The sequence below is a fragment of the Furipterus horrens genome, unplaced genomic scaffold, assembly GCF_987537825.1.
Source record: "Furipterus horrens unplaced genomic scaffold, mFurHor1.1.pri manual_scaffold_5, whole genome shotgun sequence".
In the NCBI taxonomy this organism is placed as follows: domain Eukaryota; kingdom Metazoa; phylum Chordata; class Mammalia; order Chiroptera; family Furipteridae; genus Furipterus; species Furipterus horrens.
In genome coordinates this window covers 36552631-36571292 of record NW_028327175.1, presented here as the reverse complement: position 1 = coordinate 36571292, position 18662 = coordinate 36552631, and the positions used below count along the sequence as shown (strand labels likewise).

General features: G+C 38.3%; 1 long non-coding RNA gene across 1 annotated transcript in view; it reads left to right on the top strand.

Moving 5' to 3' along the window:
• LOC150008392 (uncharacterized) overlaps positions 1-18662 on the top strand; it is a 326304-nt gene that overhangs the window by 115672 nt on the left and 191970 nt on the right. The window contains exon 4 of the long non-coding RNA XR_016511114.1: positions 14573-14857. This is a non-coding gene — a long non-coding RNA (uncharacterized LOC150008392). The remainder of the gene's footprint in view (positions 1-14572; positions 14858-18662) is intronic.

The following is an 18662-nucleotide window of genomic DNA, read 5'->3' as shown; positions in this document are numbered from 1 at the left end:
AAGATTTAACCCTCATCAGTCATCATCCTTATTGTTACCATGTGGCAGAAAAATGTAAATATGTAATTATAGAAAAATATAAATAGGAAAGTACCGCTGGAAATTCTCAGGTTCCCAAACAATGACTCATCTGACCCTCCTGTCATTTCCTCAAGGCCTGAAACAAAAGAAATTCAGTGTTCTGTGTTTAAAAGACTTTTATCAACATAGGCCCATAGGAGCAGAGCAAACACAAGGGACGGGGGTTGAGGGGAGGGTAGAGAGGGAGGGGTCATGACAATTTTTTGGTCTGTTTCACATCTCTTGAGCAGAGCTCTAAATATAATCTCATTGAGAATGTGTATTTCATTTCTGTGGGACATAAATTGCTTGTTCTTCTCTATTTCTAGCACTGGTTAGTCTTCTGCAGGAAGCAGAATTTAAATTCTTGTGGGATTAATAAGCAGATCAGAGTAAGGATAGTAATGGGAGATTAGGAGATAGTCTGGGATAGAGGTAAACAAAATCAGAAACAATGAATCGGCAACGGCATGGTCCTAGGTCACTGTTATTGTGTGGAAGCTTCTGAGTCTTGGAGTTTTATTCACTTTTTCAGTTGGAATGGGCTAAAATGTGCTGCTGTAGTCACAGTGCAGTGTCAGGGATTAAACAAAGATTTATTTCTTGCTCAGGCTGTGTGTTCATTGTGGGTCAACTGGATGCTCTGCTCATCAATGTCACTCAGGGACATAGATTAATGGAGCAGCCAACATCTCAAATGTTGGCAGTTACTGTGCTTAAAGGGAAGTGAGCTCTAAAGGGCCTCATCTTTAAGTGGTTAAATGCTCTTCTATAGAAATGCACAAGACACTTCAACTCAGAACTTAGTGAATAGAACTCATGGTGCCTGGCTTCACAAGAGGGATGAAAAGTGTAAATGTGAACAGAACTAATGACATTCACTTAGTATTTTACTCCTTGTACTTGGCACATATTTATTCATTAGAGTAGAGAGGGTAGGTTGGTTATCAGGGAAAGTATCATTTTCTCATTCAGAATTACCATTTATTCATTGAATCATGATTTCATTTCTTAATATAGTTTACATCATCTGACTGATTAATTTTCAGAGATATACTGAGTAACCAATTATTGATTTAGTGATTAATGAATAGATTCTTGAATTCAGCTAACATTTGTGGAGCGCTTATTGTATGTTCAATCACTATGCTGGATTTTGGATGACTTTGCTAAATTATGACCCAGTCATCACTCACTTAGCTAATTGCAGACATAGGCACATTTCAGTTCAGAGAAGGCTTTTATGAGGTTTACCCACTTTCTGGGGTATTGTTGAACACCTGTGATCATGTTTCCAAGTTACTAGTTCTGGCTGTAGTGATGATGATGTTGCAACTTGATCTGTATTTTATAGTTCATTTCCTAAAATAATTTTTATTTAACTGCTAATTAAATTAAGCAGTGCTCATTGACCATTAGTCATGGAGTCAGGACTGCCTCCTGAAACTTTCCATTCATTCTCCACTTGTGGTCTGCTTAATTGGGACACTTAAATATGGTTCTGTCCTGGTGAAAATAAGAGCACAGACACCAACCACACATGCAACAGCTTCTGTGAGATGACTTAATGACTCAGTACTGTCCCTATGAGATGACTAATGCAGAGCTAGGTCGTCGTCGTCGTCGGCAGCCGTCCGTCTCGAGAGACGATGGTGTAGCTTCTTAAGAGTCTATCTGCATGGCCGAGAATGGCTGTGCAGTCCGACTCGGGAGTGACATGGTATCTGTCTCCTCCCATGTTGAATCGACATCTTGCGATGACGCTGAAGCTACAGAGCCTGGGCAGGGTGATATGGAGGGCCAGCTGTTGCCCATGCAGCAGACCCCCCCTCTCTTCGCAGCTGAAGGATCCAAGGGAAAGACGGAGTCAATACAGCTTGGGTTCAGGTGCGCCGCAGGAGTTGCCGGTGTTGACTACAACGTCGAACCGCCTTAGGGACTCCGGCTCCGGATTTTCTGTCGGGGTTTACTCCCTTAGCCTTTCCCCTGAAGAGGTATGCCGCAAGGCAGCGGAGGTTTTTTGGAGTCAGAGTTTTCCTTCTCTGATGTGCCCTGACTGGAAGATCGAACCAGCGACACTTAGCTCGCAGGCCGACGCTCAATCCACTGAGCTAAACCAGCCAGGGCTGCAGAGCTAGGTACAATGTTAGATATGGATGTAGATGCTTAAATTTAACTTAATTAGGTGTAGATCCTTAACTTCTCTCATGAACTTTCTGGTTCTTTGGTTATTGAGGTTGGCCCTTTAGCTGTGTCTTTAGCCTCAGGGATCCCTTCTGCTGACCACATTTTCCTCTTGAAAAATAGCATCTGTGCATTTGGTGACAAGTTTGTTTTGTGCTATTATCTGTTAAAGGCAGATCTTCTGCATGAGGATTGTGGGTTTCGTGTAGAGTTGCACACCCTTTCTTAGCTGTTTCTGAACACAACTGCATTTTAGTTGAGTGTGAAAATTCTCTTTGTGGCTTCCTTAGATTAATGCTGTCAAAAAAGGCCAACTGGGTGAGGCTTCCTTCTGCACAGATCCAATTTAGGTCTTCTGGCTAGCGTTTTACCTGTTTGAGAAAAAAGGAATTTGAGTATGCTTTTGATACAGGGCTTCAAAGGCCCATGTCTGCTTTGCCTGATTTTCTTGTAAACAATCACACCTGCTTCTTAGATTCAGTTCTCAGTCTGCTCTCAGGTCACAGATTGAAACTACTGATAGCAGAGACCTTGTCCCCTAGCAACAAACCACATCCACTTTTGCCCCTATAGAAACATTCCATTTACCCACATGATCTCAAATTAACCAAAGGTATTTGCAAAAGCGGAGAGGGTGAATATAAGGAAGGAGCATGTCATGTTAGGTAAGGAAATATGTGACTAGGAACATAAGCAAAGATGTGTGTGTGTGTGTGTGTGTGTGTGTGTGTGTGTACATGGGCAAGAACGAGAATGAGTTGATAAGACAAAGGTGATTGTATGCCAAATGATTCTATAATTTTAGTGTGTGGTTGATGAACACAAGAATAGCTTTGGGAAATATCAGCTGGCTTTCTATGAAAGCCAGAAGACTCATTATTAGATGTGTTTCAAAAAGGATTGTCCTTCCAACAGGTTCTGGACTAGTATTTTAAGAAGTCTTTAGGGAACAATCAATTTTCTTCTTTGTTGTCCTTGCTAAGAATGAAATAGAAATAGGAAGTTCCATCCTTTTATTTGCTTTACCCAAGACTTCGCAGAGGAAAATCAGCTCCTACCTCCTTATAAGACATACCTTGAAACTCATGTTTCAAGATGTCTTATTTTTACAACAATATTTTGTTTAGGCTATATTTTCAAAAATATTAGTCTGGAAGAGCATTTTCCCTTATAAGCATTTCAAAACTCTGACTTCCCTAATTAATAACACATATGTCCTAATTTTAACAGAATGGAAGCCACCTGAAGCAGAGGTTATATCTTCACTCTTGTAATCCCCACATAGTATGTACCCATCTGATGTCTTTTAATTGATTGATGGACTGAATGAAGACAGACCCAGGACCCTGTTTCTGTTTGCTCTTCTTTTCTTCAGTGAGGAGATGACCTAAATATTGCATATGATACCATCACATATATCTTATTTGCCAGTGACTTGACTTGGCTTCTTGTTTATTTAAATTCAGGAAAAGTGTGTAAATAATTATTCTTTGTCATATCGCCAAGCTGAACTTGAAAGAAACCTTATATTAAATAATGTGCAAAATTAATGCTATGTTAGATGCCAAAGAGCTTTTGCATGTTGCTTGGGTAAATTATGGGGCTGGTTAAGAGGGCTCCGGCCCTGGAATGGCAGTTCTATGCCACTACAGACTGTGGGTTGGAGGAGATGGATGGCTATCAAAGCAAAGTGTCTACCGAATTCACTGTGCCAATAGCAGCGCTTGGTGCCACCCAGGGAGTACTCTATCAGAATAAGATATTTTCTTGGCTCAACATAATATACCATAATGTGTCTGATACAGTCAGCCAAAACATAACCATTTATCAGTGTCTCTGCCAGCTACCAGGGCTGACTAAGAGAACCAAAAGCCAAATATAGTGATTAAAAAGACAACTAGAGAAGTAAAAGACAAAGGAATGAGAAAAAAACCAGCCAGCAATCCATGTTTCACTTAATTATCTGTCTTCTTTCCTTAGAATCAGCAGTGTGAGAACTTTTTCTGCTTCTGTATGTAATCCATCTTCTCAGTGGGTATAGGGCTACTCATTCCTGAATCCTCCCATTCCTGATCACATCAGTCACTGGGAAGCAGACAAGGGACCACCACAATATAGCAGAGTGGAAATGAACAGGTTCTATTGGCAGACTGCCTGGGTTCAGTTCCCCTGTTCTAATGCTTACTAGGTAGGAAATGACCCAACCATTGGTGCTCCAGTATTTTTTATCTCTAAAATGGAGAAAGTAGTGAAAATATTATCTTATAGGGCTATTGTGAGGATTAAATGAAATAATACATATTTATTGGCTAACATATTATTGCTATTAATAACGAAAGAGTCAGGAAGACTACTTACGAATGGTAAATAAAGACGTGAAATGTGTATGATTGACCACCAGGGTCCAGTATATAAGGACATATCAGAAACAAAAGTTGAAGAAAAATATGTTATTATTGTTACTTGTACTGTTACTGTCTATATTGATGTTATTACCAAGGAGATGTAAAAAATCTTTCTGTATACATCATGGACCCTACTTCACATCTGAGGTGAATAATATTATCCAAAGCTCCCAATTCATAGTGCTTGTATTTTTAAAATGTTTTTGTTCTTATCTCAAATCTACTGAGAGGTAGCAGCAGTAAGAAAACAGGACTCTGTTAAAAATTCCAAGTAGAGAGGTGCATACAATTTTTACTCTTTGAAATGTAATTGCTTTGGCATAAAAATAAGAATAAAACTTTAGTTCCAGGATCATATAATTTTTTAATGAACTGAAATTGCAGTTAATAGAACATTGAATACAAAGATTAGTGAATATGAAAGGGAGGCATGACATGGATTATTCATAATAGGTGTTAAAAGAGCAATCGTGAAGTTTTATTTTTACAAAGACAAATGAGAAAAATCAGCTGGGCAGTTTAAAAATGAATTCACTGCACAGCTTGACTCTGCATCCATAAATATAATGAAGTTCATAAATGTTATTTTTGAGGTATATGAGAAGAGCCTAGCCATATAAACTGTAGTTCTAGGGGGCAGGGGCATGAGGAAGGTGAACTGATGGGATCCCATCTAACCCATGGGAGAGCTCCCCTACCTCTGATTTCAATTATCCCCTTCTTTTTTGGTATTGCTGAGACATCTGTCTTCTAGTACCCTTTCTCTGCCTATTTTCCACTGGGGCTGAAGCTCTTCTTTTCTATATTTCTACATGTAGTGGATGTATTTTGTATTTTAAAAATGAAACTCATTTTTCTCCTGACCTGTAAAAACATTACCAGTGAATTTCTGACATTGACACTAGTAGCTATGTTGATGGACGTAAGTATCTAGTTGCACAACTTCGAGCCAGGTGAATAGCAGTGCACTAGAGCTTACAGACATTGTCAGTATGGCTGGAAATCATACACCAACCTGCCAATGTCTTTGTTTCCTGTCCTTCCAAGCCATGGAGTCCCTGGTAATATATGAACACTTTCAATCAAACAAGTCTAGTGAATGCTAAGTCGAACAGATTTAATGTTGAGGTAGCAACAATATCAACATAATTGATTCAGTTGCTCATTATTTCTCACTCAATTATTCAGTAATGTTTATTTCTTTAGTAAGTGATGAGAGATTAAAGTGGGGAAAAAAGAGGAAAAAGTATCAATTTCTTATAAGGAAGGTAGAAGTTAGAAGAAGATAGGTCCATAGCAAATGGCTTCATGAGGATATTTTAAAATCAGAGGTACATACTGGAATATCCAGAGTCAAATAAAATGTCCAGGAAAATTATTGTTCAAACATGAATGTGCATATAAATAATATCACTGTTTGAATTTTCAAAATTTACAAATTATATAAAAATAACAGTAGCTAAAGGCAGTCTTATTCCTATGTAAGGAATAAGAAAAATGACACTTGAAGAAAAGCATTGACAGCTTTATGAGGTACAGTGCTGAATGTCCATCTTGATAATAAAATGTTAAGGGTAATTATTTCACCTGTTCAGTAAGCAGACCACAGAGAACATAATAGTTACTCTATTTTTTTTAAATGATTGAGAACAATGTTAATATCAATGGAATGTAACTCAAGATCTGCTGACAGATAAAAGTGTAGCTCTAGATCTGTGAGACTTATGTGTGGCCCTGAGGTCTCCCAACAAGTTAATTATGGGCTCCTTCATGCAGGAGAAGTCTATGGGCATTCCCAAGACCTCTCTTGAAGCCTCTCTTAGTACTTTAAAGTGGGAATGGGAAGACAGACTTTATTTTAGAGCTCCTCTGGATTGAGAACCAGGCTAGAGGTAGGGATAAATGCAAAGGGAGGGGAAGAAGTAGATTAAAATGTGTTTCCTGGTCTGGATAATTTTCTATCCCTGGGCTGATACAGAGAGCTTAGGGGCCAACCTGAATTCCAAGGAGTCAAGGTACCAGTGCTTTGACTTCTATGGGACCATGGCCCTCTGCCAAGAGGCTCTTGGGAGAGTGGATTACTATCATACAGCTAGTCTGGTGTGCATCCAGATATCCTTGCTGGTAATGTAAACATCTGTCCATGAATGCTATGGTACAGTCTAATATGCAATGCAATACATTTGTCAGGTGTAGAGACTCACAGTGGCCTTCCTTGGTCTCTGGACTATAGTTCTTTGAGTTTATTTTTATTTTTTCTAGTATTTTCAAAGTGCACTTATTGCATTGTAATTCTTTGTTCTTGTATTTTTCAGTTGTGGTAAAAATAAAAACAAAAATAAACAACAATATACAAACATTCCAGAAAATATGTGAATTATGCCTGCTATGTTACATGGCATTTCCATAATTATCACCTGTGTTAATAATAGGAGTTTGCTATGTGAATAGTAATTGCAGTATATGGCCTTTACTGCAGGTGCTGCTTTCTTTGCATGATCTATTGCAAAAGTGATTACACAGGAAAGTGGATACTGCCCCAGGCACAGCCTAATCAGTGGTCAAACTATTGTCTTCCTCAGTGATTATAGAAGGACAGATTTAGTGCCAGACATATTCATTTCAGTGTTCAAGAGAATTCAATGAATGTCCCGAACCATTTTTTTCAAAACATCCAGCATTGGTTTGAAAACCAATTCACAGTATTTAATAGTGTGCCTTGGTGTTTTGTGTAATACACTGTGATCTCTGCATGAACTTCTGTTCACTTTGCAGTACTCCATGTTTGCTGCTTTGGAAGAGAAGTGGTCAATGCTGTTTCTTAAATAGTCAAATGGGAGTGCTGATTCAAATATACTTATTTTGCCCCATTTTCTTTCTGGACCATTTGACTCTAAAGTAATTATAACTAAATTTAGGTTTTGGTTTGGAACATTTAAAAAATGTTTTTGTCACTTTGTTCATAGATATTCATATTTGTACTGCATTCTCTTATTAGATATTAAGCGTCTTTGGAAAATATATATCTTTTTTATAGGGCTTTCCAGAGCACTTACCATGAGCATTATTCTTTTTTTTTTTTTTTTGGTTTTTCAATTACAGTTGTCGCCTTTTCTCCCAATTTCTCTCCCCCACCCAACCCACCCCCTCTCCCGCAATCATATCCCTCCCCGTTGTCCATGTCCATAAGTCTTTTATACAGGCTCTTTAATTAAATCCTTCCCTTACTTATCCCCCTTCTCTCCCTCTCCCCTCCCCCCTATTGACTGCTATTCTGCTCTTTGTTCTATTTAGTTCCTTTGTTTGTGTTGTTCTTTAGTTTCCTGTATTAGGTGATATCATGTGGTATTTTGCTTTCTTTGCCTGGCTTATTTCACTAAGCATAATTCTCTCTAGTTTCATCCATGTTGTTGCAAATGGCAGGAGTTCCTTCTTTCTTTCTGCTGCATAGTATTCCATTGTGTAAATGTACCACAGTTTTTTGACTCAGCATCATTCTTATTCAAGAGCATTCATGCCGTGGCTGCTTACCTATGGTTCAGTAAACGGTGGCATAAAAAACAGAATAGCTTAGATACCATATCCTCTAGTTGATGAAAACTGAAGACCCTGGCTTGTTACTTTCTCAGCACATGCTCTTGACTGCCTGGGCTGTATGTAGTACTGCGTGCCTAATAGGTATTTTGTATGTACTTAGTAATATGACATGTTAAAGGTAAACTTTTAGGACATAGTGGATTGTCTCTCAAGATCCATTCCAAGCTCCTTCTAGTATACCCTTGGATCCTGCAAAAGCTGAAAAGTTACAAAACAGTTTCTAAGACTTCTTTGGAGATGAAATAGTGAGTGGCCATGGGATGTTTTGTTGCTTTGCTCTCAGCTTTGGCACAAGTCCCAGGTCCCAGTCATTAGCTGCGTGGATGTTAAGAGGCAGGGTGTGAGGGATTAATTGCATTGGTGAAGAGCATAGCATGCAGGCACTGTATGGTTTGGCAGCAGACAGCAGTAGCAACAGGGTCAGTAGCTTCCCAACTCGGAGGCCCCTGGATCATAGTGATTTCTTGACTCAGCTGCCTGCCTGTTGGGGTTTCTAATTGTGATGAGGCTCTGTGGTTATGGACCTGACAGTGTCCCAAGGTGGTAGGCAGCTGATCACAGAGGAGGTAGTGGTTTTTCCACTGGTCTAGTTCTTTGTTGTGGCTTGGGAATTCTTTCTGAAGTCTCAGCTTAGATATATTTCTTCTGCCTTCCCAAGTGATTCGGTAAGCCAATTAATTATCTTTATAAAATGCTTTCTTTTTAAAATATAGTAGCTAGGGCAGATTCTGTTCTCCCTAACTATACCATGACCAATATCCCACGTGGCCATGTACTTCCTCCAAAATGGTCCAAGGTCAACTCATTGCCCATTATATTATTTCATGGAAAGCTGTGGAATTACTACCAGAAATAATAACAAATATAATTGTGTATTTTTTAAAACCCATTGCAAAATGCTTGCACATCACATGTTTTTTTCCTCTAATCCATGATTTACACTGGTGATATCCTCAGGTCCATTAACTTGACTTATAAAATGTCCCTTGAACTGTACTTTGAATCCCAACAAAATTGAGTTGTTTGAGCTAGAAAAGCAAAAGCAGGCAAAAGTGCAGAATCTTCACAGGAAATGTTTTGCCTCCAGGGTCCTGTCATTCAAGCTAGAGATCGAAAATGCCAATATTCTAGTGAATGTCTAAGGTTGCCAATTAGAGGTCAAAACAGTGTCCTGTTGCTAGGTAAGCCATTTAGTTTTATTCTTTTATGACTTCAGCCCCCACTGTCTGCTGGTACTGCTTGTCTTTCAGGACAGAGAGAGGTAGGAAGGTGGCAATAACAAAACAAAACAAAAACTTTCTCAGGATGCTTTAGTGATGATGGGTGATCAGCGTCATTTTCATACCTGAGGGACTGTACGTACCAGTTAGTCTCAGAGAGAGGAGAGAAATGCAATCTATAAATAACTGTGAGCCTTGCTAAGCTGAACAGACAGGCAAAGAGGTTGCTCAGTATCTTGCCTGGGGAGGAAAATTTGTATAAACAGGGCAAATGGCATGTATAAATTGAAGAGGAAGAATGATAGAAACATTTTGAGCACACAGGAGAATTTAATCCACTACAAAATAGAAGTCTAAAGGGATAAAAAGAATTGGGTGGAGCAAAGTTATCTCAAGTAAGGAGAGATACTATAAGGCTTAAGAATTACATTCAACTATGAATAATACATAGATTCCTTTCCAAATCTTGGTTTAAATACACACCGGTTTGATCTCATGGCATAGCAATCCTAGAAGGTCACCATGGACCCAATTTACTTCTATTTAAATTAAACAAAATAATTTATTAATTTTTGAATTACGGTTGACATATAGTATTAGTTTGAGGTGTACAACATAATGCTTCTATTTCTGTTTTCATTTTCTAAACACACAGCTTTCAATCTCAAGGTCAACTCAAGATCCAGGATAGCTTCCTAAGTTCTAGGTAGCAAGTCCCCATTCCAGCCAGCAGGAAGTCTTTTCTTTCCCAGAGACTCATACAGTACTTCCCTCTTGCATCTCATAGGTCAGAATTTAGTCACTTGACCTTACTTAGCTGCAAGAGAGGCTCGTAAATTATCTCTTTTGCCAAGCAGCAATATGGACTAGCTAAAAAAAATTTGGGTTCTGTTACTAAGGAAGAAGGAGAGAGTGGATATTTGGTAAGCAACTTGTGATCTTTGCCACAAAGGCTGAGCCAGACAGAGCTTAGAGACTATGCTCTACCACCAGAAACAGAGTTTCTTTTACTTCTGAATGATCCGGAAAACTAGAGTAGTTTCCAAAGAATACTGCCAAAAATGGCTGAGCACACACACAGCTGCGTAGGATTGGCAATAACAACAGAGACCTTTTTAATCTGCCTATTATAGTTTAATTAATTGAAATGATAGCAGATATACATGGGAATCTTCGGCATTCCACCTGTGTACCTAGTCTAATGCCCTCAAACAATGCCTGAAAAGCTCTGAAAAGGTTCTAAGAAGAGGAAAAGGAATAGGAATCTTTTTCAGGTCACAATCATGAAGTATATTTAGGTCATTTTAGAACTATAGAATCCCCAACCTGAATAAAGACACTGACTACTATAAAAAAACTAAATTATAATGTTTTGTTTGTCCCAAACAGTTTAAGGGAAAAAAAATAGGTCAACACTTGCAAATTATTTTATTTTATATATATTTGATAATTAGGTCATTTGGCAACACCTATTCTGTATTCCTGCATGTTGGCAGCCTCCTGGGGCTGAGTTGTGACTGTCCCTTTTAGATGGGGCCTCTCAACTATCCACATATTTTTGATATTTCTGGCCTGCTTTTCACCTGTTTATGTAATCTGCTGGGCACCTGTAAGCATCTATGCTTGTGCTCCTTGCCAGGGATGGCTCAGAAGGTAGCCAAGACATGGGCAGGTGGGATGGTTGCTGGTCTGCCTCAGTCACTGAGTAGAAGGCATGTGTGAAGGACTCCCGAGCTGGAGAGATGAGAAAAATTTATGTGAAAGCCAGGGTTCTACAAGGAAAGAGCCTTACAAGGAGGGCCTCAAGGCTCATTCAGTTGGAGGATTCCAGGGACCACCCACTGGAAGACACGTAATTATATCCTCTAGGTATCTGGTATCTCAAGACTGAATGGTCTTTATTCGAAGCCATGGTTTTCAAAGCTAGAGCCATAATATGACTATGGGTTATAGCCAAGTTGTTTTGACACAGGTGAATTGAACTCCGTGGTGTTTTGAAGTGATAATTGGCCAGGGTACTATTCAGGGTTGTGGTTCTAACAGATGGTGCTGTTGAAATTCTTCCCTACAATCTCCAGGAGTGACTCTGTAATGTACTTAGGAGGCTTATTCGAGTGTTCATAACCCAAGGCCTGTATTCCAACTGGTTGGCATTTTTTTCTTGACATTGTTATCTGAATGTATGCAGTGGGCATTTTTTTTGAGAAAGAGGTATACACAACTGCTTCTCAAGCCACCTTTATCCTAATACAGTACTGATACGTGTGTGCATTTTTGCAACCCTTAAAAATTCCCTTAAATCATTTTTAGTGTGCAAAAGATGAAGAAAGAACCCCCTTTTGAGACCACATTCATGTAACTTTTATTACAGTATATTGTTATAATTGTTCTATTTCATTATTAATTGTTAATATCTTACTGTGCCTAAGTTATAAATTAAACTTTATTATAGATATGTATGTGTAGGAAAAAACATAGTATATATAAGGTTCAGTATGCCAGTTGATGGTTATTGGCACCAGTTCAACACCAACAGGAATCTCCAGTTTGGGGTGGTGTGAAGAAGGAAACTTTATTCAGTGCAAACAGCTCGATTTGATACAGCACAGCTGTGAAAACAGCAGGATGGTGAGACTGCCCTGGGGCCAGGTCTCCCTTCAGCTAGGCAGCTCTACTCAGCGATGGTCTACTCCTCTCTACTCTGGGGGGACATCTTGGGTATTTTAGCTGTAGCTGGGGAAACTTAGTTTTCAGTCTTTGGTGAAAAGTGTGCTCCTTGAGCCAGAGGGGAACTGGCTAATATGGACAGAAGTCCCCATCCCTGGTCCTCACAATTTGATTGGTCCAAAGGCACTGTCCTTATTGGTTTGAGCAGAGCCACTCTGATCAGCTGGATCTGCATAGCTCCAGCTGGATGGGAAAAGCCTCAGTCCTCTTAGGTGAAATAGAATTCCAGGAACTTCTTTATTAGGGCTGGTTCAGATGGCAGGAACAGTGCAAAGGCAGGCAGTCTAGCCCAGAGTCTTCTCTGTGAAGTGCAGTTTGCATGAGATGCCCCTGTGCAGAAATGGCTGGTTTTTTTGTTGTTGTTTTTGTTTTTGAAATTTGAGCCCAGTTAACCACCAGGAGCCCTTCTTAGTAGGTGTCTTCTTTCTCAGCATTCACAGTTACTATCCATAGCTTCAGGCATCCACTGGGTGTCTTGGAACACATTCCCTGTGAAAAAGTGGGGGGTGGGGGGTGGGCTGTATTTTATGATATTAGGGAAAAGCATCTGAATACTTTTACTAAAATTCTGCAAGGTGAATATAAAAAGAAAATTGTAGCTTTCCTTTCCCCTGTAGCTTTGTGAATGTCAACAGATTGCTTTAACTGGCCTAGAATGTCATGAGTAGGAGCTACCTACATCTTCTCACATACTCTGAACTGTCAGAATCAGAACCACTCTGCACCAAGCAGGATATTCTAGTTGAATTTTCCTTAGAAAGGACAATAGGTATAAGACAAATGAAAAATATGATTCATCATTATCACTATCTTGATGAAAATGAGAAAATTCATCCTGGAAAATTAAAAAAATCTATTACAAAGTCATGCATGTTACATATATATTCTTTATTTCTTTGTCCTTACAAGGTTTTGAAAACTGGAAGAAAATGAGAAGTAAGAAAACAATAATTTTAAATTTAAAGATATTAATCGAACCAGCAGCTTTGTAATTTGCTCAATGAATATAAACTTATCTTTCTTTTTCTTAAGAGAATGGGATTGTTAAGACACTGTGAATGTATTTAAGAAGTACTTCAATGATTTTATCATTTAAATAAAAATTTGGATTATTCTGGGAAACAATTTAGTAATATATTTCAAGTATTTGAACATACTTACTCCCTTTGCTCAGCAATTGCCCTTTTAGAAATTTATCCTATCTCAGGGATCTAGCCTAAATCTGAAATTTAGTTAATTTTGCAGAAGGATGTTTACAACAATACTAGTTATAATTTAAAAAGTTGGATATCACCTACTATTCACATATAGGTATGAGATATTTGTGGCAGGCCCATTGATGTAGTTTTATGCAACTGTTTAACAAGTTTAAAGATTTACACTTATTTAAATGATAAAGAAATTGGACTCAAACTATATATAATATAATCTCAACAATGTAAAAAGAAACATGAACAAAACCCAAAAGATTAGAAGGAAAGAAGCCAAAATATTAATAGAGGTAATCTTTAGGTTTGAATGATTATTATATTCTTTGTAGTACGCCCCCCACTTTTTAAAATATGTTTATATTGACAATCAGAAAATCAATAGAATTTGTTTTAAATTTTAGCAAATGAATACAGTGAATGAACTATGTCAAAATGCGATTGGAATTATGCAAACTTCTTTACAGAAAAAATACATACATTCATATACATATAATTTCTTTTACTTACTTGCATAGCTTCTTTTATACAGAAAATCTTTGGCCAGAAATTATGACAACTCAAAATTTAGTAAATTAATGTTTGTGTGTGTGTAATTAAAATATTTATCTCTTCTATTTATATCTTGTTTTTCTCTTTTCTTAAGACTGAGCTGGTTGGTGAAAACTGGAACAACTCTTGCATAATGATTTCATTATATAGCTTATGCAGCGGTCCCCAACCTTTTTGACACCAGAGACTGGTTTCATAAAAGATAATTTTTCCACAGACGGGAGCAGAGGGGATGGTTTTGGGATGATTCAAGCTCATTACATTCAAGCTCAGCTCCTGCTATGTGGCCCAGTTCCTAACAAGCCAAGACTGGTACTGGTCCACAGCTGGAGGTTGGAGAACACTGGTTATAGAATATGAGGTCTGTCTGGATGAAGTCCAGCCTTTGTTAATATAACAAGAATGGTTTGAGCAACATTGATGTAACCTGGCAGCCAAGGAGAGTGGACTACAATGTTCTTGCATGAACAATGATGACTTCATTGTACTAGTCGTTGGGGGTGGTAGATACCACTGAATGAGCATGTGCACTGTGTGGCTGTTGCATTCAAAATGACTGAGCAAGTAGAGCAATGAATCTGCGTCAGATTTTGTATTAAGCTTGAACATTCCTCCGCAGACACTATTCAGATGATTCAGAAGGGCGCAGCTATGGGCAACTGGTGATTAGAAGCTTCATCACAACAACGTGTCCACTCATGCATCACATCTCATTTTGGTGAAACATCAAATCACCCAGGTGACTCAGCCCTACTACAGACAGATTTGGCATTCTGCAACTTGTGCCTTTTTCCCCAAACTAAAATCACCTTTGAAAGTGAAGAGATTTCAGACTGTTGATGATATTCAGGAAAATATGATGTGGTGGTTGATGGTGACTGGGAGAACTGTGTGAGGCCCCAAGGTATGTACTTTAAAGGGGACTGAGGCATCATTTTCATAGGTACAGTGTTTCTTGTATATCTTGTATCTTCTTCAATAAATGTCTCTATTTTCCATATCACATGACTGGATATATTCTGGAAAGATCTTGTATATTGTAAGATAATATTTTTGTAGAAAGAGTACTTGGTGGAAACTCAGAAGGGCTTTATAGATTCTTTAGTGTGGTCACTTAAGTACCTTTGCCTAATATGCCACTGATACAACTGTAAGAGTTTGGTACCTTGTTAAAGAAGGGCATGTTATATTCACTTTGTAACAGTAAATTTCAGGTGACCAGGACAAATCAAGAACTCAGACTCATGAATGGAGTTCTATTGTTATTGACTTAAGTATAAACTTAGACCTCCCATGCAAAGCTCACAATCCAGAACCAACTGCTGGCCATGTTCTTCAGGGGGACTGGCAGCAAGATAGTAGGTAAGTGAGAGTCATTGTTCACATAGGGTGTAGATAGGAGCCTCTTTACATATCTTTAATTTTTTACCTTTATATTATTTCATTAAGAAATGATGATGTAATCAGCAGCCAAGAGCATTGGTTTCAGAATTATTGGAGCCAAATTTGCCAGTTTCTAACTATGTAATCTTGATCAAGCAACCTTTCCATTTTCTCACCTGTAAAATGAGAATAATAATGCTCCAAAAAGGAAAAAATATAAATCATTTTAAGTATTTGAACCAGAGGAAACTTAGTTGTTTATGTGGGTGAGGGAAGAGCTGAGAAGCCACGCAGTGTTGCTAAACAACCCAAATACTAGCATTAGCAGGGAGCGTCAGCCTCTCTGTGATACAGGGTTAGATGGCTCTATGATGAGCAAAAATTCCTACTTCTGAGAGTTGTGGGAATTACATGAGGTATTGTGTCTACAACATTTAGAACTGTGCCTGGCAAATATCTGCCCAATAACACTACCACTGTCATCATTATCATTGTCAATACCATTTGCAGAGTAACAACATCTTTTTTGTAAATATACTTTAGGTATCGAGTGCCAGGGGGTTATTTCTGGTATAGTTTCCTCTTTGCTGGGCTCTGCCATGGTCAGGTTGTTAGTCATTTCATCATTTTCAATGTCTGATCAGGCAGAGATATCCCATATGCCTCTTTCAATCATCTATTCCAATCCACCCTGTGCTGAGTTCAGTTAGAGTGACAAAACCTAGCTCACAGATGACCAGAACTGAGCCAAGGCCAGTTCCAATGAATCCAGGCAGTTCTGAGAGCATGATAGTATTCATAACCCTATGGAAAGGTCCTTGCAAATTAACTTTAAAATTAATGATCTTCTCACATATTTTAATCCCTTCGGGCTTGAGTTAACTGTGTGCTACAAAACTTAAAGAATAGATATTTAATTGTTTTGTTGTTTGCCATAGCTTGATATTAAAATTTATGAAACTAAGGGAAGACTTTATACAGCTGCTTTCTTGAAGCATAGAGATATAATAAAAAAATTCTATCCAGACAAATTACGAATCTTTGCCAAAAAGGAACCCTTTGAGTGGCTTACTCTTTGAAATAACACTATTTATTGTAGCATTTTGCTAAATCCTGGGAATTTCCTTCCTTAGAGATTTCTATCAGTATGAAAAATAGCAGCTTTTCTAGGTTTTAAAATATTGTTAGTCTTCTTCACATTGGCTTTTCAATTACACACATTCTCAGAAAGAACATTTATTGATCTTAAAGGAGTTAAAGGTTGTCTGGTTTTCTTCAATGCTGTATCCTTCCTCTTTAAAATCAGGTCTCAAATAGGTGATAATAAAAAACAAACAAACAACAACAACAAAAAAAAACCAGCTAATAGTTTCAAGTGCTTTCTCCATGTCACTGAATTTTGGGTTCATTTTCTTATTTTAATGTGATGTCAGGACTTACAGTGACCTCATGAAACAGGTGTCCTGTTTTAAGGATGAGGAAACTGAAACTTAAAAGCTAAAAATATTCTCCAAATTCACATCATCATGTTGCCAGATTCACACTCTTAATCACTATGTGCTAATATTAACAAATTAATGTGAATGTTAAACAATAAAGCAGAAATGTAGGGAGAAAGAAGTAAATGCAAAACAAAGTTTATGAATACCTCAGACTCATGGATTACTAAATGCCAAAGCAGGAAATAATCTTAAGCACATCTAGCTCAGCCTCCCCTTTCTACCTCTAAGAAAATGTATTTCCAGGAAAAGAAATGAGCTTTCTGATGATGAAGGAGTCTAACCCCCAAGTACCAAGTCTCATATTCTCCTTTGCCTTCCAGGAACATACAGTTATGACCACATCCCATGCCATTTGCAAGTAGAGGTTGAAAATGTCGTCTGCCCTTTACTTTGTTCCAAAGAAGCAAATGCCTTCTTCTGGGTTGAAAACATATTCCTTGTATTTGCTTTGTGTGCTAGAATCAAGAAAATAGTTTCCTAAGGAGGAATTAAGACCTGTGGCATCCAGCAGTGATTGCTTGTTACTCTTCTCTGCCTCTGAATTCATGTTGACCAAGTATTGGTGTGGGGCAAGAGGCTTATGAGTCTGTATCTGGTTGGCAAGTTAACTCTAGAACACCGCATTTCCTGCATTTTTTAAACTTGCCTAGCTCTGCATTTCATCTATCTTTATCTGGTACTACCCTCTTATGGTTAGCTTTGGCCTTGGCTCTCTCAGTATTTTTTCTTTAAAAGAAAGGGTCTTCTTTTCCCCATTTATTAAATAACTTTATTTGAATTTCTATAAAGTGCCAAAAATTTTAATCATTAATTTGCATATGTGAAAACCAACACAGAAAAGAATGCAGAGAAAAATAATATAAATGTGATGTCCTAAATAGATTCTATTGGTTTTACATTGGTATTGATTTTCCTATGAAAATTATTCAAAGATTTTATTCTTTCATTTAGAACAGTTATTCAAAGGAAAGTTAATTATAACAAATTGGCTTTGCTTGGTGAATGCTCTGTGTTTGGAATTCTTCTCTCAGTTTTAAGGGTTAACAAGGTGATAAAGATGGGAAGTGCTGTGCTTGGAGTTTTTACATGTCCCTGGCATTTTGTTTTTCAAAGGCTCTAGGAACTTTAACTCTGACATTTATATTTGAGTCATGTCACCTAGAGAGTGGTGATGAGTTACTCTGGAGGTGAGGCACATGGTGGAAGAAAAAGTTTGTGATGTGAACCCTGAACCTGAAGAGAATCGCGGTGACAAAAGCTCTTCCTTGTCCTAGCTCCACCTTGGGGTTAGTATGAGCTGACCACTGGTGACCCCACTCTCAGGCACGAAGCCTCCTTCAGAATCCAAAGGCAGTCACTTCTGGGAAAGGCAATGACCATAGTCACTGTGATGTGGACGGGAAACAGAGGGCATGAAGAGGGGCCCTGGACTAGAGACACGAGGCCTAGATGCCTGCCTAGAATATGCCCTTGGGTAGGTCATTTGACTACTTTAACCCCGCTCACTCTTCTGTAATACAACAAGAGTTAAGTGATCTCTGTAGCTCTAGAATTTATGATTTTAAATGCCCTTTGAAGCATAATCATGAGTTCAGTAGAAAAAAGTCGTTTTCTATTCAGAACAGTTTTAAGATGTTGCTCTGACTCACAAGATGGTCAATCATAACAAAAAGGAAAGCCCAATTTTGTTCAGTTTTGCATTCCATGGTGCTCTATGCTGTACTTGTTGATAAAATTAAACAGTTCTCTAGACCAGTGATTTTCAACTGGTGTGCCACAAGAAGTTTTAAAACATGCACTACCCAACGCTTTAGTCAGGGGCAT